The 22,437-nt window shown below is 41.5% G+C and overlaps 1 long non-coding RNA gene across 1 annotated transcript in view; it reads right to left on the minus strand.

The window, feature by feature from the left end:
- Positions 1-2,080: 2,080 nt before the first annotated feature.
- The window catches only part of LOC122234691, a 431,441-nt gene continuing 411,084 nt past the window's right edge, over positions 2,081-22,437 (minus strand). The window contains exons 3-4 of the long non-coding RNA XR_006212600.1: positions 2,834-3,007; positions 2,081-2,367 (exon numbers count right to left, since the gene is read on the minus strand). This is a non-coding gene — a long non-coding RNA (uncharacterized LOC122234691). The remainder of the gene's footprint in view (positions 2,368-2,833; positions 3,008-22,437) is intronic.

Raw genomic sequence — 22,437 nt, forward strand, 5'->3', positions numbered from 1 at the left:
TTGTCTAGTATCACTATAATCTCTGGTTCGAGAACAGTGTCTGAAAAAGTAGTCCCTGACAAATGTGTTTATAGAATGAATGACTCAATATCTCAAGATATTAATTTCCAGCACCTTTCCCAAAATGTATTCCTTATACAGGTAAGATGATGTCATGCATATGACTTTATATCTTGGTTTGGTTATCTAACATCACATTTAAAGATTTTTCCAGGAAATTAAAAATTCTTTACAAACTCTCATTTAAATGAATTTGGGATAATTTCTCAAAGGGAGAGACTATAATGATTTCAATCATTCATTTTGTTAGATGTTTAGATTGCTGCCACAATTTTTATTTGAATTAACACAGTCATAAACATATTTAAGCATAAATGTTTGCCTATAAATTTGAATGTTCACTAAAACTAGATTTATTAGGTCTAAAAGGGTAAGATCATTTTCAGCCTTCATATACTTCTGTGAAATGGCTTGTCAGAAAGATTGCAATAATTTACACACCACCCAGCAGTGAATCACCCCATCCTCAGCAGCTTTAATAGTTTTTCAGTATTTGCTAATTTGATAAATTATATTGTTGTCTTTTATAACTAGTGAAGTTGGAATATTTTCATAAGGCATCTTTTACTGATTAATAACAACATAGTATCAACACCCATTTCTACAGGGTTAGGAAGAGTTTGGCCTTGGGAGAGCATCAAGTCGTCTGACTGAATTTCCTGAGATGGAAAAAAAAAATATTAAACAACCTATGGAATTACCACATAAGTACTGCTTGCTTTTCACCCTCTTTGAAGAAAGATGAACCTCCTTTATGGTGCAATTTCCAGGAAATGCATTATAACCCCCTGCTTTCTTCATAGGATGTAATTTCCAGCACCATTGCTACATCTTCCAAGAGTGAGTCGTTTTTGAACCGCTGGCAGATATTTTTAAGGGCCCACCACAAAAATTCTGTGTAGGGACCTTTGTTTTGCATTTTCTTTGACCAAGCTCCTGTGCAGAATTTTGGTAATTTGATTCTACCCCTCCCCCCCCAGAATGGATTCCATGAGTGTGAATCAGCAAAATGACATAACACAGCATGTCCAGGATGTCTCCTCTATAGCGTAAGCTAACCTTAAGGCTAATCTCAAAATTTTCAATAACTGTCTTCCAAAACGAGGCATTTTATCCAATGATATCAATTAGCATGTTATAAGGGGTACTGCACAAATAGCATACATTGATTCGCAGATGACTTTAAAAATTCAGCGAGCCAAGAATCCCACATTATTGATTCATGCTAACAAAACGATGAAGCACAGCTAATCTTTACAACATATGCTGGGCAGAATGACATTTACAAATGCAGACAGACGGAAACCAATTGGACATAATTCTTTAAGGATTAAACTGATGGCTGCAATTAGATGAGAAAAGGTGAGCAGTCTTACTGCTGGGAATTCAGACAACCTCTGGGGTCTGGGTCTAATTTGGCCTCTTCCTTGGTTAACCATGATATCCCACTGACTAGCTAGCTGATCAAGTGACTAGTCAAGAGTAATTAAATTGGTTTGTAAGCTGTGTTACTGCTTCAACTTGATTCTTGGACTTTGAATCACAAATGCTCTGATGAAGGCCATGCTTGGGATCATCACAGTTAGACAGTATCACTATAGAATAGCAGATGAGCCCACCAAAGTGCTTGTTGGGAGAGAATAGGAGTATATCCCTTCTCATCTGATTTGTTATTGGAATTAGATACTCCGAGTCTGAAAGATGGGGAACTCCTTGGAATGTGATGTTTTTTAAAAACGATTTCCTTTCTTTTTCAAGAAATACTCAGGCCAGATTCATAGCTCCCCGTCTCAAAGAACAACTCTGCCATTTCTGAGCAGTTCCAAGGTTAGCCTGATAAACATCACCCAAAGAACAGAAAATCTTGATAACCTTCAAGATAACTCTGATCGTCTTAAAATTCATAATGACTCTGGTTATCAACAAAGCGGAACAGTGATGGAATTAGAAGTGCTTTGCAGGCGTGGAGTGTAAGAAAGCATCTGCATTTGGAAATCAAATCCCATCCCTGTCACTTACTGATACAGTAAGGGTTTATTAGCACATGGTGTTACTATGTCCTAGTTTCCCCAGCCCACCTAGATCTATCTGGCAGGGTTTCAGTTTTTTTTTTTTTAAGACTCTATTGGGATTGCTCAGGAAAGCTCTTCTACAAAGTATAAAACACACCATCCTAAAAGACTGTGGTGTACATTTGACTGCTTCTTGGCTCTCTTCTCCCCATCTTTTCAAAGCATTCTCTACCTTCCATACTCTCTGCTGTGCACTTACATTTGGGGAACCAGCAAGAATATACCCAAAGAAAATCTGCAAAAGAGGACAATTACAGAGACACTCATTACCATTTATGTAATAGTACTCTGTCTGTTGAAAGTGAGCAAAAACCCAAGCAAACAAAACCTGTGACTTATCCCGAGAAACAGAAATAAGTATTTATCCCATACAACACAGGCATTGCCAAAACAGCATAAAATCTCCTTGACAGACTCAAACCCAGACCTACTCGTTTCAAAATTCTTAATTATTTAGTTTCACTCAGAGGACATGACGTGTTTACTAGCCGTGATGGTGTAGTAGGGCAGAAATTCTCTAACTTGTGAAATTTTACCCTTATAGAGTCAAATCCTGTCTTGACACTGGGGGACAAGTAATCAAATCGCACCTAGTCTCAGTTTCCTCATCTGTGAAACGGAGAGCACGATGACCCCAGAGTGGCTGAATTCACGGCTCAAGTCATATCGGGATTTAGTTTCTGTCCATCTTTCAACCCTACCTTTTTCTGTGCCAGCTTTTCTTAGGATCCAGGGTGGCCTCCACTTCTCCAGCCTTCTACTGGGTTGAAATCCAGCTGAAATGAGGACGTCTCTTGAAAAGTCCTGGGGAACGTGGGGCTGAGTGAAGTCTGACAGTCCTGTTCCACCCAAATTCAGAGTCAATGCCTTCAAATCTGCAGAGATATAAAGAAAGAAGTGATGACTCCCCAAACAAAGTAAGGGATGGTGGCCCCAAAATGGAAAAATGGATGTGCCAAAGGCAAATCACAAATGTTTGCCATGTGTGCCCAACTGAAAATCAATGGTAACATTCTCTGTGCCAATGTTGCTTAACTTGACTGCAGATTAGAATCTCCTGGAGAGATTGTTAACAAAACAAAACAAAACAAAACGCTCTCCAGGATCTAACCCAGAAAGGTGAAATCAAACACCCTGAATGAGAACTAGACGTCAGTATTTTTTAAGCACCCCAGCCAATTCTAATATTTTGCCAGGGTGAAGAACTCTATGTACATTTGTATAAATACAGACCTTCATACAAGCCACCCATCCACACAGGATACCTGGGCACAGGACTTTCTTTTGAAAGCTATTCTATAGAATCTAAATCTAAATATAAGAAGCTTAAAAGACTTCAAATTTAGAAGAGACTAAATTAGGGGCACCTGGGTGGCTCAGTTGATTAAGCGTCTGACTTCAGCTCAGGTCATGATCTCACGGTCTGTGGGTTCAAGCCCAGTGTTGGGCTCTGTGCTGACAGCGCAGAGCCTAGAGCCTGTTTCAGATTCTCTGTCTCCCTCTCCCTCTGCCCCTCTCCCACTCCTCTGTCTCTCAAAAATAAATAAATGTTAAAAAAATTTAGAAGAGACTAAATTCTTATGAACATCACTATCTCTCAAGTAATTAAAGATCTTCAGAATTTGAAAAGATGTAGATATGAATGAGTTGCAGCCTCTGCTCAAAATATGAATCAGTTAAAGTGCATTCTGATGTTGTCCAGTTGTTTCTTGTACATCTCTAATGATTGTGAACTCATAACTGTAGGGAGGAACAGAGTCCAATTTTGGAATATTTTTCATAGCTCTGACTTCCTAAGACCTACATATTACCTAGGATTCTGATCCAGAAGCTCTACAAAATCACTCCAATCTCTCCATTCCTCTCTCTGCCCCCCACTGCCTCCTCTCCCTGCCCCTAACTCTCCAATCAGCACTTCAACTTTTCCCCCAGTCTAATTCTTCATCTAATCCTCATATGGCAATATGTTGCAACTTTTACTGGGACCACACTTTTCTGGGTGCACTCCAGGCAATCTCTATGCCTCAAACTACTCCTGGTTATGGGACACAATGCCCATAGTCAGTCAGAGAGCTGGACCTGTTCCAGGTTTCTTTTTAACTACTTCATTATTATGCCACCTATAGTTAAAAAAAAAATGGATGGGGAACAGTTAATAAAACTGAGGAAACAAGAAAACAAATGATAGAAATAAACCCAAGCAAACATGTTTATGGCAATGAATGCATATTTTTTTAAGCTCCCCAACGAAAAGTCAGAGACTCAGAGACTGGAAAACTCAACACCCAAAAAACAAACAATCCAGTGAAGAAATGGACAAAAGACATACATTTTTCCAAATAAGACATCCAGATGGCCAAAAGACATATGAAAAGATGCTCAACATCACTCATCATCAGGGAAATACAAATCAAAACTACAATGAGATACCAACGCACACCTGTCAGAATGGCTAAAATTAACAACACAGGAAACAACACATGTTGTTGAGGATGTGGAGAAAGGAGAACCCTCTTGCACTACTGGTGGGAATGCAAACTGGTGTAGCCACCCTGGAAAACAGTATGGAGGTTACTCAGAAAGTTAAAAATAGAACTACCCTATGATCCAGCAAATGCACTCCTAGGTATTCACCCAAAGAATACAAAAATAGTGACTCAAAGGGATATCCACACCCCAGTGATTATCAACAGCAGTATTATCGACAATAGCCAAATTATGGAAAGAACCCAGATGTCCACTGACAGATGAATGGATAGAGAAGATGTGGTATGTGTATGTGTGTGTGTATACACACACACACACACACACACACACACACAATGGAATATTACTCGGTGATCACAAAAAATGAAATATTGCCATTTGCAACAACATGGATAGAGCTAGAGTGTATTATGCTAAGCGAAAAAGTCAGTCAGAGAAAGACAAATATATGATTTCACACATATGTGGAATTTAAGAAACAAAACAGATGAACAGAGGAGAGGGGAAGGAAACATGAAATAAGATAAAAAACAGAGAGGGAGGCAAACCATAAGAGACTGTTAAATACAGAGAACGAGTGGAGGGTTGCTGGTAGAGTGTTGGGTGGGAGGATGGGCTAAATGGGTGATGGGCATTAAGAAGGGCACCAGGTGTTATATGTAAATGAAGTATCACCAAATTCTATTCCTGAAACCAATACTATACTTATATGTTCACTAACTTGAATTGATATTAAAAATAAAATAAAATAAAATAAATAAAGCAAAATAAAATAAATGAAATGATGAACATAGGGGGAAAAAGAGAGGTGAACCATAAAGCAGACTCTTAATTACACAGAACAAACTGAGGGTTATTGGAGGGGAGGTGGGGGGGATGGGCTAAATGGGCTATGGGTATTAAGGAAAGCACTTGTCATGCTGACCAGGGTGTTGTATGTAAGTGATGAATCACTAAATTTTACTCCTGAAACTAATATTACACTATAAGTTAACTAACTGGAATTTAAAAACTTGAAACAAACAAAAAACTCTGAATCCAACTTTATGCTGTTTCCACTGGCCAGACCTAAAAAACAAAATTACTTATTTGGGTTAAATAGAAAAAAATATGAAAGAGGTGCCGGTCTATTGCAAACCAAAGTTAACCTGGGAGCTACAAAATGATTGTCAGGCACTGTAGAATTCAAGTAAAGTATCTTAAATAGAACAGATTATTTTATACTGATAAATACACAATGTACAAGGCACACCAACAGTCACAATGCTTACTTACTGAAATCATTAAATACCTTAAACTAAATTCCTAGCAATACAAGGGACAGAGAACATATATACTTTGGTGCTGACAGATTTTAACTCTCAAGAGTTTTTGACCCATTAAGTAGACCAAAATAAATAACAATGTACAGGATGTTCATAATATGAGATTGATTGAGAAGACTTTTAAATATTACACCAAGAAGGGGAGTCTGGGTGGCTCAGTCGGTTAAGCATCTGTCTTTGGCTCAGGTCATAATCTTGCTGTTTGTGTGTTTGAGCCCTGTGTCAGGCTCTGTGCTGCCAGCTCGGAGCCTGGAGCCTGCTTCGGATTCTGTGTCTCCTCTCTCTACCCCTTGCCCACTTGTGCTCTGTCTCTCTCTATCAAAAAAAGTAAACGTAGGGGCACCTGGGTGGCGCAGTCGGTTAAGCGTCCGACTTCAGCCAGGTCACGATCTCGCGGTCCGTGAGTTCGAGCCCCGCGTCAGGCTCTGGGCTGATGGCTCGGAGCCTGGAGCCTGTTTCCGATTCTGTGTCTCCCTCTCTCTCTGCCCCTCCCCCGTTCATGCTCTGTCTCTCTCTGTCCCAAAAATAAATAAAAAATGTTGAAAAAAAAAAAAAAAGTAAACGTAAAAAAAATTTAAATATTATACCAAGAAGATAATGAAACTTCTTTTAAGAGCTCAATTAGTACGGTTTCTCAAATTTATATAATATTAGATCACACACACTCAAAACAAAAAGTGGTAGTTCAAGTCACATTCTCTGTGAATATATTGAAAAGTATATAAAATTATATAGAAATTGCTATTTTCTGAGCATATATAACAGAAAACATTCTTTAAAATCTAAATGAACAAACAAAAACTAAAAAAGCCCAAGCTTTTACAAATTAAAACTCTCTCCTACATAATATGTTGGTCAAAGAGAAAAATGAAAACATTGGTTATAGATTACTTAGAAATAAATTTTCTGAGAAGACACAGAATACAAAAATGTGATGGTCCAAGATTTTAGCCTGAAAGTTTATTATTAAACAAGAAAGGATGAAAAGAAATGAACTAAGGAAGGCACCTCAATGAGATTTTTTTCAAAGGCAGCAAGTGAAAACTAAGAAAAGTATAAGAAAGAAATGAAGGGGAGACTTTTTTTAAAACCCAGTAATGTATGGAAACAAATCTATAACCTGCATAGTGAATATATAAACCTGAATACCATTTTGTTTTTAAACAGAAATGTTAAAAAATTAGAAAACAGAATAATAGCTAACATTATTAGTTTTGTGCCTGGCTCTGGTTAACTCTTATTAACAACGCTACAAGGAGGGTACTATTGTTACCCTCATTTTACAAATGAAGAAAGTGAGGAAGACAACAGAGAACTGGTGAGCCTAAGATCACCCAAGAGGCAAGCAGCAGAGGTGAGATTAAAATCCGGCCACCTTGCTCCACAACGGACTTCTGACCAGTGCTTTAGTTAGCCTCTCAACACTATGGAGAAATGCGAATTTTTTAAAAATCCTACATTAGTAATTTTTAAGATAATGCCATGTATAATAAATACATAATCATATACCAAATAAATATGAAAATTGTAATATTGATGGTGTTCTAGGAAAACACAAATTATAAAAAATTGACTCTGTGGAAATCGGAGTAGAACACTAACTTTGTAGAAATTGAACAAGTCATATAAAAATCACCTCTGAAGAAGGTACTTGGCCTGAATTATTCTAAATGTTAACTATTTCAACATTTCAAAAATAAGTAACTCCCATGTTTTGTTCAAGAAGAAATAAAAAGAGAAAATGTGTCCTAATTTCTTTAGTGAGGTTGACATAACTCTACTGCTGAGATCTAACAACTACGAACAGGGAAGGAGGAAGCTTCAGTCCAATCTTACTTACTGGCATAAACGCACAAAATATAACACTAGCACCCCGACTCAGCTATGCTTGGGAAGAGTAATTCACCAGGACCCAGCAGATTTTACTCCAGGAAACCAAGGATGATTTACTGTCAGGAGTCAATTAATATTTAGAAGTCTATTAACATAATTTATCATATCAGTGGGTCAAAGAGGAAAGACCATCATCAAATACTTAAAAGGTTTCTGACAAAATTCGATATTCACCTCTGCCTTATTTAAAAAGGCAGAAATCTTGGAATAGAGACTTTGCTAACCTTGTAAAAGAACAGCTTCCAGGTATCAATAACCAGTTCTTTACCCACCTACAAACACCAGAAACACATCCATTAATGTCGTGGACAAAATTAAGGTCCCTGCTTTTTAACAGTTTAGATATTTAAAAAGAGAAGTAAAAAAACCCCTCCAAAATATTAGGTTACAAATTAAAATGACACTGAGATGGGGCACCTGGGTGGCTCAGTCGGTTGAGCATCTGACTCTTGATTTCGGATGAGGTCGTGATCCCAGGGTCGTAGGATCGAGCCCCATGTTAGGCTCCACACTGAGCATGGAGCCTGCTTATGATTCTCTCCCTCTCTCCCTCTCCCTCTCTCTCTCTCTGTCTCTCTCTCTCTAAAATAGAAGTTAAATAAATAAATAAATAAATAAATAAATAAATAAATAAATAAAACAACGAGCTATCATGTCTCACCCATTAGATGGCAATTACCAAAGAGGCAAAAGATAGCAAGTGTTGGCAAGGACGTGGAGAAACCGTAACCCTTTCACACTGGTGGTGGGAACATAAAGTGGTACAGCCAGAGAGGAAAACTGTACAGAGGTTTCTCAAAAAAATCACAAAGAGAACTACCTTATGATCCAGCAATCCCACTACTGAGTATTTATCCAAAAAAAAAAAAAATCTAAAATCAGGATCTCAAACATGTATGCACTCTCATGTTACTGCAGAACGATTTCCAAGAGCCAAGATACGGAAACAACCTAAATGTTCACTGACAGGAATGGATCAAGAAAATGTGGTGTTTACATATGCAGTGAAATATTATTCAGCCTTAAAGAAAAAAGAAAATCCTGCCACATGCAGCAACACGCATGAACGCTGAGGACATTCTGCTAAGTGAAATAAGCCAGCCACAGAAGGTCAAATACTGCATGAGGCATCTGAAATGGTCACACTCAGAGCAACAGTAGAATGCTGATTTCCGGGCGCTGCGGGGAGGAGGGAAAAGTGAGCAGCTGTTCAACTTGTACGTATAAAGTTGCAGTTTTACAAGAAGAGTACATTCTGGAAATGTGCCGTACAAAAGTATGCTTACACATGGCATCACTGTATTGTACACTTAAAAATTTGTTAAGAGGGTAGCTCTCATGTTAAGTGTTCTTTCCACAATAAAAAAAAGAATTCCCTATTTAACAAAAGAAAATAGAAATTGCTTGATGCTTTGACTCTTAGTACAGGGGTTGAGAATCAAATATAATTTTTTTTAATTTATCATCAAAAAAATTATAAAAAGGTTAGCTTAATGCCAGGCCGGATGCACACACACACAATGACGTTAGGGTTGGGTCTGGATCCCAGCTGCATCACTCACTAGCAACTGAACACCACTTTGGTAAATTCCTTGGCTGGTACAAGTGTGGGTTTCCTGTGTATGAGGAACACTGAACCCTTCCCATAAAGGACAGTGAGGATTACACAAGCAGACACAGGCAAGGGGCCTGACTCCCGGCAAAAGCTGAAATCATGAATGGTCTTAGGATGAGTGGGAAACAATATGCGTGTAGCTCTAGAAAACACAACAGGAAAATGAAAGAGGTCAGTAAGATGGCCAGGAGGTGATGTAAAGACATACAAGTAAGCAGTGAAAATCAGTTACACAACAGAAGTCCCCAAAAGGTCCCCCGTTCCCTGTTGCCAGTACTTTGCACATACTGTCATCTTTCCTGGGAGTCCCTTCTCATGCCATATCTATGCCATCCCTGCCTAGCGCGCTAGGGGCACTTGGAATTATCATTTAGATTCCAATGAGTCATCACCCTCTTGTGATGTGGAAGCTTTTCCTGACCCCCATGTCAAATCCCCTATCGTGTACTCTTACTGGAGCATCTCCTTATCAAAGCAGAAATTCCATATTTATTTGTGGATTGGATTAATTCCGATTCTCCCCTCAAGACTTAGATTCTCACATGGTGCACGGTGCAGCCATTAAAAATTATGTTCACATAAAAGGATTTAATGTCTACATGCTACTTACAGTATTTTAAAATGCATCCTCTAAGTCAGGATGTAACCAACAATCATAATTTTTATTTATGTTTTTTTCTTTTTTTAATGTTTACTTATTTTGACAGAGAGAGCGAGCGAGCACAAGTGGTGGAGGGGCAAAGGGAGAAAGAGAGACAGAGAGACAGAGAGAGAGAGAGAGAGAGAGAGAGAGAGAGAACCCCAAGCAGGCTCCATGCTGCCAGCACAGAGGCCAATGTGGGGCTCAAACCCACAAACCATGAGGTCATGACATGAGCTGAAATCAAGAGTCGGATGCTTAACCGACTGAGCCACCCAGGTGCCCCTACAATCCTAATTTTTAAAAGCACACAGTGCATATATACACATGCATAAAAGAATACAAAGATATGCAACAAACATAGCAACATATTAACAATGACACTAGATTTTTTATTTTTAACTTTTCTTTCTTTTTAATAATCAACAATACTTTTAAATGTTTGGTATAAAGCAATACTTCCTCCCCTTTAAATGATACACAGGGGTTTCACAAATATCTGAGTTTACAAAAAACTCAAAATAGATACTTTTTAAAATTTTTAACCATCTGATGACAGGTGTTCTGGTGGCAAGTCACTGACACGGACCACCTATAAACACATACATTACCTAAAAATGTTTCCTTTCAGAAGATTCTGTTCCCAGCCAATAAACTATCATTCATACATAAGAGAACAAAGGATTGCACATAATAAGAAAGCATCACCAATGAAAAGAAAAGCTGGAGAAATATTATAGTCTGTCAAAAACAAGAACAATCCCCTATTGCAGCCCCCACGGAATCATACCCACACACACACCCACACCCACCCACACACACACACACACACACACACACACCCATGCCAATGGGTCATCAGGTATACAATGGGCATCTATTATGTGACTCAGCCCTGTGCTAACGGCTCTAAGGGCTTACTCCCTGTCCTCAACGAAGTCATTGGCAACCGAGACCAACGTGCTGAGGAAAAGAGAATCAACAGCATAAAATGGGACGAGAACACTGGCGAACAAGTGGTCAACGGCAGTGCCGCACATTTCAGAGCTAGACCTTCCTACCCGTCACAGGCTGACAGCAGGACTCCCGGTGTTGGTGTGAATCAACAGCCTTGCTGTTTCCACTGCATCACCATAAACAGAAGCATGGATGGAGGAACTCCTGTGCTAAGAAAACGCAAACAGCTTAAGCAGGTTCCACTCTTTCGCCACCTACCCACCTGGCAGTGGCCCCCCCCAGTCTGCCTGCAGAGCCAAGCACTGCTTGGAAAGTACTTGTTCCATCTTTGGCATCTGCTTTCTTCCCCTGCAGAAGGTCTTTCCTGGCTTCCCAAGCCTGAAGCAAGTCCCCACCTCTGTTTGGTTATGGTTCTTGCCACCCTACACTGCACTTTCTCCTCCACTTCTCTGATGCGCCCACTAGGTAAGACTCTTGTGGTCATCTTTTATGTATCTTCATATGCCCAGGTCCTAGCTCTATGGCCCTGAACGTACTCTGAGCTAAGAACATGTCATTTGTACTGAATGAATGAAGGAGGGAATGAATAAATGAAATCCAGCTCCGGACTCCTTTACAACATTGAATTGTCTGCTCAAGCTTTTCCACGCACCGGAGACGTCTTTCACTCAACTGATCTCCACATGTTGAAATTCTAATCCTCCTCCTTAAAGGTGTTAGGACAAGTGCCATGTATACCACAAAGGCTGGCAGTGCCTTCTTGCCATTCTTATGGTCTTTTAGTGGGATTTCCTGTACCATTCTACCCAGATGCAGTGACACTTGTGGACATATTTTATACACCTCCCCCCTTAGTCACACAGCATGCTGTGATGACCAAGCCTGTGTGTCTCCTCTCTCCTTGGCTCTCTCCTAGCTACCACCACACTGTAGGTAACAAATAAACAGGAGGTGGGCAATGGATAAATGCAGGATCCATGGCCTGGAGACATCAGTGCAGTGTTCATTTCCCCCATGGCTGGATTTGGCAAATTCAAGCAGAGCAGAAAGGAAAGTGGTGAAGACAAGTTCTTGGATCTTATTCAGAGCTCAGATATTCCCATCACCGCCATCTTTCATGAGACACGCTCTTACTCGGTCTATCAGGAAATGTATGTGACTTCCTGTATGTATCTGAATGAACTGAAGGAGTCAGAAGAAACATGAGACAATCATGTGGCGGGATGTCACGGACTAAATGTTTTCTGGAAACCCAGCCTTTCAGGAGAGGGATGCAATGACATCCAGACTCTGTGTCATCGAAATACACTCTGAAGAGAGAAGAGGGGATGGTCCCAGGTGAGGGGATGGCTGTTCTTGCTCTCTAACTTGAGGCCTCCCAGACACACTGTTTCCCTTCTGTCTGGGCTGGATCTTGGCAGTTCCTACAGCAAGAAGGGGAGTTATTTTGGGGAGACAGTTGATACGTGGCGAGTACTCCTTGAAATGTTAAATGTCTCCCAGATGGAGATACTTAGCATTTGTAGGAGGAATAATTTGGAGGAGAAAAAATGCATTTGTCTTTTTGGCATCCTGCGGATTCTGTTAGAGAAGAAAGAGAACACTGTGATTCCTGCCATCCACATGTCAGTGTTTTCTTGGAATTTTTCAAGTCCCAGTGGCTGTGCTGCTTCTTCTCCTAGGGGTATCAAGTTTTGGATGTGCCAAAGCTCAAGGGAAAAGTGTCCTGGAACTGAGTCTCAGAGGTGAGACAGTAACCAAAGTTCCCAGAAGTCATCAGAGTTCATCCTCTTATCCTCCAGTGGCAACTGCTTCACTCATGTACACCAGATGGTTTTCTCCTTAGGTGTGATCTCTTATGTACAGAGAAGGTTGCAAAATATAGAGCAGACTAGTCTAGAACACCAGGAATTAGGATGCATTGAGTTCTGGGCTTGCTTCTGCTGTTAACTTTCTTGGTAGCCATGGGTAAACCACCTTATATCACAAAGCCTTGCTTTTCCCACCTGTGAGATGAAGGGGTTGGGTTAAATAATTCTTATATTCCTCCCCCTAATTAAAGAACGACACTATCACTCCAGCTGCTAAGGCTGTGAAGAACAAAGGTATCATTATTATAGGGACACATGAACTTGTCCTTCAACTAGGAAGGGAAGGCTTCATTGAATTGTCTATCATACCCACTATTCATGGAAGGGATAGAGAACATCACTCACAAAAAGACTAAATCCATGACCCTTTTTTACTTACTCATTTTCCAAACACCCCTAAGATCTCCATGGCTTACCAATAAGGCTCACCAGTAAGCACCTATGAGTAAGCACCTGCCGTTAGCACCAGGCTGAATTAAAGCAGATAAGAAAGTTCAGCAATGACACTGAAAACCTGTAAGTGGGTGGCCAATATGCTCCCATGACACTGAGGTATGTAAAGTGTACTTTATTTACCTCCTATGACTAGCATCACACTCTGTAGGAATTCCCACCTTCCTTTGGTGGATGGGTAGGTAAATGGCAGAGTGGAGGGCTCTACATTTAGCCCAAATACAGCAAGCCAGATCCTGTTCAATAATGTAAACAATTTTTATATGAAACGCATGCTTTTTTTGGACGAGATTGACTTCCCAATTCCCTCCTCTTCTCCTGATCACTCCCAAGATAGATTATGGGCAGTGGGGAGAGGGGAAGAGGCCGACCTTGGGTGCTTCCATACTTCTGGCTTCCCCACTCTCTGCAGAAATGCACTGTGCCCAGATAATCACTAATCAGGATCTGAGGGAGAAGTCTGGAGCTGCTGAATTCAGTGACTGTCTTCTTATTTTGTCGGGACTCACATTCTGACTCAACCCCATATTGGGCTGGATATACTTGATTTCAAAGTCCCAGCTCCAGGATTCCTGTACGGTAGCCCCTACTGGCAGGGTAATTTCCTCACCCTGGGAAACTTCCCAAATAATAGACTCTTCTCTACACTCTTTCTCTTCCACGGTGATGCACAGGAAAATTTCTTGGTCCACTTTACAACATAGGACTCTAACATCACTTGGGAATGCTAATCCAGTCACTGTCTCTGTCTCTCTCCCTTCCAATCTTATTATATTAGTATCACTTTGATACAGAAGTCTCCATATTAATATTGGGGCAGCTAGGGAGGAGTCAAGTCCCCAAATCCCAACCTACCCTCCAGGCTTGATCCTGAAAAGAAATGGGCAGGATCCATGTGTCTCCCAACATCCACTTTTACTTAGTTTCACCCATTCTGAGCCAGGGGTTAAAGGGGGGTTTCTATCCTTCTTATTTTATGAGAATTTCACTTATATCTTATCCTGCTCTTTTCTGAGCCAAAGGGTTTTTTTCTCTTGTTTTCCCTGGGGCTCTAATGGTACAACAGCTCTCTGGGAACATGATTATTGTGGTAGGAGATGAAAACAAATAAATAATATCTTAAAATATTATTCTCATTACCAAATTCATTCTTCAATTGCTGAAAGGGATTTACTTGACTTGGGAGGACTCACTTTCACTCTGTGCACCTTTCAACTATAAAATGAGGTGGTTGGACCTTCTATCCACTAAAATCCCTTCTAGATCCTATGTGTTGGACTCACTCCAGCCATGAGATGTGGTAAGAGGCTCGTAACTACCCATTCCATTCCATTCATAAGCCATATTAGGGTACTATTAAATTTCTTTGGCATCTCCGCTATCTTAGAGCTTATCAGCCTTTTGTCTAGCTAAACTCTGCTATGAGTTGTAGGCTTTAACAACTTAGTGTTGCAGTTATTTTAGGAAAAATAAAGAGGAGGAGGAGAGAAACAAGATGGCAGCCAACAAGAACGATTAAGTTCCCTTCTCACTGCTTGAAGCCTGAGGCTGGTGAAAAGGGACAAGATCACAGACATATCAAGACAGAGGTCCTGGTACACTCTGCTATAACAAAGGATTAAGTCAGATGGAGCAGAGAAATTTCCCAACGAATTTTTAAGATCTGGAAAGCTGAAAGACTGGATATGGTGACACATACACACAAGAGGCATTCAGAAAAAGGGTTCAGTGGCAGTGGCTGAGGGAGTGATGATTGTTCTCCAGATGGAGATTGCGTCAGTTATTCTAACACGCGTGTGTAGTCACCCCACTCTACACACACACATTGTCTAGGATTGCTTTTTTAAGGACAAAAAAAAACAAACAAACCTTTGCTAAGCATGAATGTCACATTTCAGCGATTCTAAGTAATAAGGATGGGAAGGTGGCATACCACTCAGAAAAATAAAAAATAAAAACACTGGTCTGGGGAGAATGTACCGTTGAGTTACAATATTCTATTCTTTTGGTCTATCAGGAAATATTTATTAAGGCTGCTGTGTGCCAGGTGAGGAAATACTGTACTGCACAAGACAGGCACAGTCCCTAACCTTGCAAAGGTTATAATCAGGAAAGTAAGTTGAAAAATAAACCAACAATTCCATTTAAGCACAGTTCGTGCTACCACTCATGCTAAAAAGGAAGTAGAAGGGCTTCCATAGAAACCTAAACCTAAACACCTAACCTATCCCATGGTTGGGTAGGTAGGCAGTCAGAGAAGGCCTCTGAGAAGAGATGGCCTTTGATGAACAGAACCATTATTATTCCAAATTGACCTGGATAAGGGTGCTTTCCACTAAAAAGAAAAGCCACCAATCCTTGGATTCCCCAATATCAGTCCCAAATGCATATGAGTTGTCAGACCCTGAATCAAGACACAGTATGTCTTTCTCAAGGTCTTTCTCCCTCCTCAACTGTCTTCATTGATCAACTTAGAGGTTAAACTTCTAGAAGCCCTGCATTGCTTGCCTTTAATGGCAGGAGAGAAAATAAGAGGTTGGCATTTCTTGGGGCAACCCAAACTATGAAAACTCCTGCTAACACTTGAAACAGAAACGCTTACAAAGATTTGGATTTCTGGCATGGAGTCCATTTTATTTATTTATTTTGGAAAAGGAAGGAGATTTGAAAAAAAGAAAAAAGAAAAAAACAAAACTCTAAAAGGATGCCTCCAAACTCCCTGGTTCCCAATGCAGTCAGACATCAATAATGTATTTTAAGGCCATGGATTTTTCATTCTTTGCTGTCTTCCGGGAGTCCTTGGGGGCCACCATATTGAGTTGCAGCAATAACCGTCTGGGCCACAATGGAGATCGTGCCTGGAATCATGCAGTGAACAGCCCAGAGCCCCCAGTCTCATTCCCTTAATGAGGGACTTGAAGACTTTACTGAACACTCGACTCACTCGAACTGACCTCACAGAAGGCTCGTAAGGGGAATGTTACCTGTCAGAGGCTGGTTTTCTTTAACTGATTTTTACATAGCGAGCACGGAATCACTCAGGAGAAGGAGCAACATCCTGAGGTTTTAAGACAGATACTTGTGGGTTCGAATCTGGCTCTATGATTTGCCTGCCGTCATACTGGGCCAGTCACCTTACCCTTCTGAGCCTCTGTTGACTCCTCTGTTCAATGGGAAGCATTTCTTTCCTGTAAGATTATAAAATTAAATTTTATATTTGCCAAATACACACATTTAAAGAAAAATCAAAGAGTGCTAAAAGTCTTACCATGAAACTCAGCAGTTTCAATCCTCCTCGCTCCTGAATCTTGCTCCCTGGGGCAGCCATTCTCCACTGCTTTAGCTGATCCTCCTAATATTTACCTCCCCTTATTTAAATACTGTACATTTTTCTTGTTCTCGCCTTGTTTCTTGCTTATTTGGGTCTTTCCCTTTCAGCCTGGAGATTTCCTGCACTGAGTGGTGATCAGACTGAAGAGAGGACTCTAGAAAGCCCTTCGTGAGTTCCACGCATGCGGGGTATGGTGTTGGCTGATGAAACTTCTCCTAAGACGATGAGGCAGTGAGTCAGCTTGTTCATTGGAGAACCACAAGATTTCAGTATCTTGACGTCTTTTCTCATGGATCTGTCCGTTTCTCCAGATAAAAATCCTCCAAGCATCTGGATGAGGAGGACAAGGGAGCTGAGAGGCCCCAGGGTTTTCCCATTTCTCTTTCCAACTGTCTGCTATCCCTGTTGACCCCATGAGTCCTGGGCTTTTCTCGTTTATCAATATAGAAATTCTACTTCCGTGTGGCAGGGGTGAGGGGTGGGAGGAGAGGGAGTTGTCTGACTGTGTCAGGGAGGGGCAGGGGGATCAGGAGGGTCAAAGTTCCATGTACAGTTTCTAAGTACCAACTCATTCCTGCCTTCCCTAGTACTCTGTGCCTCAAAATGCCAGTTATAACTGTCTCTGTTCTTCGATGCCACTCATCACCTTTTCTGTTTTCCACCTCCCAGAATCCATCTAAATCTCTCCTGGTCTATTCTGTGCTCTTTGTAAGATAATACCTTCCTCCCTCCCTCCCTCATTCCTCCCCTCCTTCCTGCTATCTCTCCGATGGGGTTTAAGAAGAGGGAAAAGAGATAAATTCTGGTGGCCAATCTGCCAAATTGCTTTTCCCTCCTTACCTTACAAACAGAAGTTCTGTTGGAAGACCTACCTGAGACAAAGGATAGAGGGTCTTGCTTAGTGCCTGGCACATACTTACGTGCTCGATAACCATACCATGTCTCTCACCTTCACCAGGGACATTCTCTGACATCCCCAAAGGAAAGGGTCTGTGTGCCTGAGAGCTGTAAGATTCCTGGAAGCCTTAGTGCATCCCAGGGGAGGGTGAGGAGTCTGAAATACTCTGCTTCTCCAGGTCAATTAGCTCCATTAACTTAATTAAGCCTCAGGACAACTTCATTAAGCAGGTATTATTATCATTCCCATTTTATGTCCATTGTGTTAATATCCAGGCACTGTCACAATGGCCTGACGCAGTCTCTTGTTCAGGAAAGAAAGAAGAGAAACATCCCTTGACCCTCTGCCGGTGACCAGACATCAAAGAAATACATCCACTCTGCCCTGTGAAAGCCTTTCCAAGGCCAAGACAAACACAGTGGACAATAATTAAAGTGGTAAAAACAGATTTTATTTTCTATTTTACTCAGTAACTACTGACAGCAGGGCGAAAAGCGGGACTCCATTCCATTTGTGCAAAAACGATCTGGGTGTTCTGAAGGGAGAGTTAGGGGGAGCAGGGGCTCAGCCGAGTCAGAGAGGAGGAAATTTACAAAGGCTTGGTCAGGATAAATGAGATTAGGCCAGCTGTGTCTGCCAGCTGGCTGTCATCGAAGTTAGGATTCTACCCTCCTCCAGAGACTGGAAGACAGAGGTCCTATCCTTCTGATCAGTATATTTAAAATGAAAGGCTTTTCCTTGAGAAAAACACTTGAGTTTTAAGAGATGCATCTTTACAATTATAAGACCTTTTTAGTAAATGGCCTAAGAAAGAAAAGTCAGTGGTCTACGTCAGGTGTTGACTAAAACAGTCTCTGGGCAGCATGGAGCTTTCTCAGGCAGGCCCTTTGATAGGGGGCTGGGGTCAGCCTAAGGACAGGGCCTTCTGCTGTCAGAGGCTACGTCTGGACAGAGCTCTTATCTGCAGTTCTCTCCACCAGGTCCCACAAAGGCCGAGAATAATCGTCCCAGCACTATGACACGGACACACATGCGTGCATGCGCGCGCACACACACACACACACACACACACACACACACACACACACGCTCACCATGGAGAGTGATGACTAATAAGGGAAAGGATGGTCCCGGGGTGCCCTGGTGCCTAAGCGCCCCTGCAGAGTTCCCAATCAATGCAAGGTTGGCTGTCAGCAGCTCGACTGAGTTACTCAGATTACAAATGAAAAGCAGCCCCCAGAGGGTGCGGCACTCCTGTAGCACAGAAGGAAAGCATAATTCTTGCTTACACTCGGCTTTGTGATCAGTTTCTCCCTGGGTAGCTACTCTTGTAACTTCTTTTTAGGACTGCCAATTTTGTAAACACACACACACACACACACACACACACACACACATACACGCACAGAGAGCCCCAAACTTCTGCCAATCAAGTCTTTCTCATCTTTCTGCAGTGTTCTCTCCCCAACCAAGGGCAAGGTATTCATTTCTCTGTGGCTGCTTCAAATGAAGCAGTCTTTTGATAGTTTAAAAAATATGTTGAATAACTAGCAATATCAATAATATTAACTATTATTATTGTGTTTATTGTTATAATTTCTGGTTCCTGTGTCCGAAAGTCCACACACTGTTTCACATATTGTGCTAGTCACTATGTGGACATTATCTCTAAACCTCCCCCCAAACCAGAGCACTCACACAGGGGTATCATTTCCTGATAAATAAGGAAACGGGGCTCGGAGAGAGTAAACCACTCACTCAGGGTCACACAGCCAGCCTAGAGGGATTCAAACCCAAATCTATCTGCCCAAAGAGCTCAGGTTCTCCCGTGTCAGTAACATGCTGATAGGAATGCACTAGGCATAGGAAGAGCTGGCTTGTTTTTTCAGTAGAATTTTTTTTCAAGTTTATTTATTTTGAGAGAGAGAGAGAGAGAGAGAGAGAGCAAGTGGGGGAGGGGCAGAGAGGGAGAGAGAGAATCCCAAGCAGGCTTCTCAATGTCAACACAGAGCCCAATGCAGGGCTTGAACTCATGAACCATGAGATACTGACCTGAGCTGAAATCAAGAGTCAGACGCTCAGCCGACTGAGCCAGCCAGGTGTCCCAGAAGACCTGGCTCTCTAATTGGACAGCATCACCATCAAGAGAGGTTCAAAACTGCATCAGATAAAAACTCAGAGGATCTTCCACTACCCAAGAAATACTACATCTGGGACTTTTAGGTTTATGTCATAAGACAGACAGAAGGAATGATGCCAAGCTATCTCCAAAGATCAGAGTGTGGTAAGCTCTTGGAAGAGCGGCAAAACTCAGAGCATCTGGTAGCTAAGGAGAAGCCCTGATGATTTAATACAATGGCCTTCCTCTACTATCCCTCACAGAAGGACCCTCGAAGTGGTAATCTTCTCTACAACACCCGTGACAGATGGTCCATCCTGTTGATATTTCAATGTCTGAAGTCTAAAATGCTGACAGTCCCAAAAGATTATTCTATCATCTTTTATGAGCTTTAGCAATTTTTTTTTTAGTTTTCTGCTCTGATAAACAAAAGTCTACCTTTCTCTTCTTTATGCTTGTTGATGATAATAAAATAATAACAGCTACGATTTACTGACAACTTACCACGTGCCTAAGAGCTCTGTTGTATTATCTGAGTTCATCTTCAAAGCAACTCTTGAATGTAAGTATAATCATCCTTTTTTTTTTTTTTTTTTTTTGAGGAGTTGAAGAAACAGACTCCGAGCAGTAGAAAGCTCTGCCTAGAATCACATGGATAAAAAACAGCACAGCTGGGCTGAGCACCTGGCTCCATCAAAGCCCATGCTCTTGACCACCATGCCAAGAGCAAGGAACAAACAGAGTCCTTTCGTCCGCCTACTGCCCTTCTGATTTCTTAAGAAAGAGTTCGTGTGTTCTTTTTTTCCCCTCCCTCCTTCTCCCTTCCCTCCTGGCTCATCCAACTGTTCATTTTCCAAAAGGACTGGCAATGGAAATACGTGAGGTCTGCAAGCTAAGATACAGAGCAAGGGTGGAAAGGCCAGCCTTCGTTTTGTAGCATCCTAGTGTTTTACTTGAGATGGCAAGTGGAGAAGATCTGGACAGTCCGTCTTGTCCCGTCTGGACAAATAACAATGCTTTGGGAGCCCTGGGTTCTTTGGACGCTGGGGAGTAGAACAGTGCTGTGGCTATATTCAAGCTTCTCATGCTGTGAATCTCAAGGGGAGGTGAGAGGTGAGGCCCCATCCTGTGGTGTGGGTGGCTTGGTAGAGTTGGATGATGGGGGCTCAGATGAGACTGATGTGAAGGAGGCAAAACAGACCTACACAGGACAGCTGGCAGTAAGAGTGTCCAAACAGGTTTTCAAAACCAGACGGCTGAATTAGTTTTAGAGAGCAAGCACCCCCTCTCCAACACCACACTGGTCATCCTGGCTTCCTCTCAGTCCCCTGCACTCAGCCAACTTCCTCCCACTACAGGACTTCGAACATGCTGTTCCCTCACCCAGGCATGCTTTTCCTTCTCTTTGCTCCAGTAACTTCCATTAGTCCTACAGACTGCAGTTCAAGTAGTCCCTGGATTTTCAGACCAGCTGAAAACTCTACATTTTAAGTTTTCCTAGAATGAAATGCCTCTCCATTCTATGCTAACCATGTCTGTATATTTACATTTATTTCTGTGTTTAATATTTATCTTCCTTTTTAGGCATATAAGCTTTGTAAGAATAGGCCAGATCTGCCTGTTTTCGCCATCATTTTCTCAGGCCCTAGCAAGGGGTCTGGAATAGAGCAACGGCTCAAAACAATTTTTTTTGAATTGGAAGATGAATAAATGAACAGAAGTGGGGGGAAAAAGCAAGGTCAATGAGGGTAGTTGCCAGAAAAGCTCAGATGAGCATCAGAGATAGTTAAAATCACCATGCACTTCTCATGGGGTTGTCACATATGATCATTTTATGCAACTGGCACCTCCTGGCTTTACACAGTGCACAACCCAGACAACTGTAGCTGGTTGTTCTGCCAGGGCTTCCAAATGGCCCAAAGCTCTTTGCATAGATGTGTCAGATCTATTTAAGAGTCAATGGTGCAACAGATACATTTCTTCATTTGCTACCCTTTATAGAAGTTCTCCAATTACCATATTTGTTCTCACTGGCTTACAAACCCCACTCCCAACACTAAGAAAGCACTGTGATATGAGCAAGGGGCAGCTCCCACAAAAACCAAGCCGTCTTCATAGATTATGTTGATGAATCCACCTCAGAGATGATCAGCTTTATTTATACCTGCATTCCACCATGCTTCTTGTTTCTGGATCCATCATCCTCATAGCTCAAATAAAAAGCCAATTGCCTTCCCTCTGGGAAATTCACATCTCTTAAAAGGCTGATAAATATCTCCAAGTCTTCATCCATATGAGAGACTGTCAGAGTTCTCCTTCATGGGCTCACTCTATGCCCCATTGACCTTGTTGCTCCCTGATGTATAATGCAGGGAGGAAAGGGGCCTGGCTCTCTCCTTAAGCTCAGATTCATTAAAAGACTCAAAAATAAAACTCTGAACCAGCTCAGGAAATGAGGACCAGGCTATCTTGATTCCCCTCAACCCCCATCCCTACTATAGGACACACACTAGTGATCTGAGAACCAGGCAACATGCTCCTGTAAGTGGTAGGCCTTATAAGACATGCCTCAGTAAATTCATATAATTCATTTGGGAACGCTCTCAGCTGCAAGTAATAGAATGGCCAATTAACAAATAGGTCCCTCCTTTCATATAACAAGAAGGCTGCTGACTTGGTTCAGTGATCACATGGTCTCAAGATAAGCATCTCTGTA

Source organism: Panthera tigris, chromosome E3 (genome assembly GCF_018350195.1).
Source record: "Panthera tigris isolate Pti1 chromosome E3, P.tigris_Pti1_mat1.1, whole genome shotgun sequence".
NCBI lineage: Eukaryota > Metazoa > Chordata > Mammalia > Carnivora > Felidae > Panthera > Panthera tigris.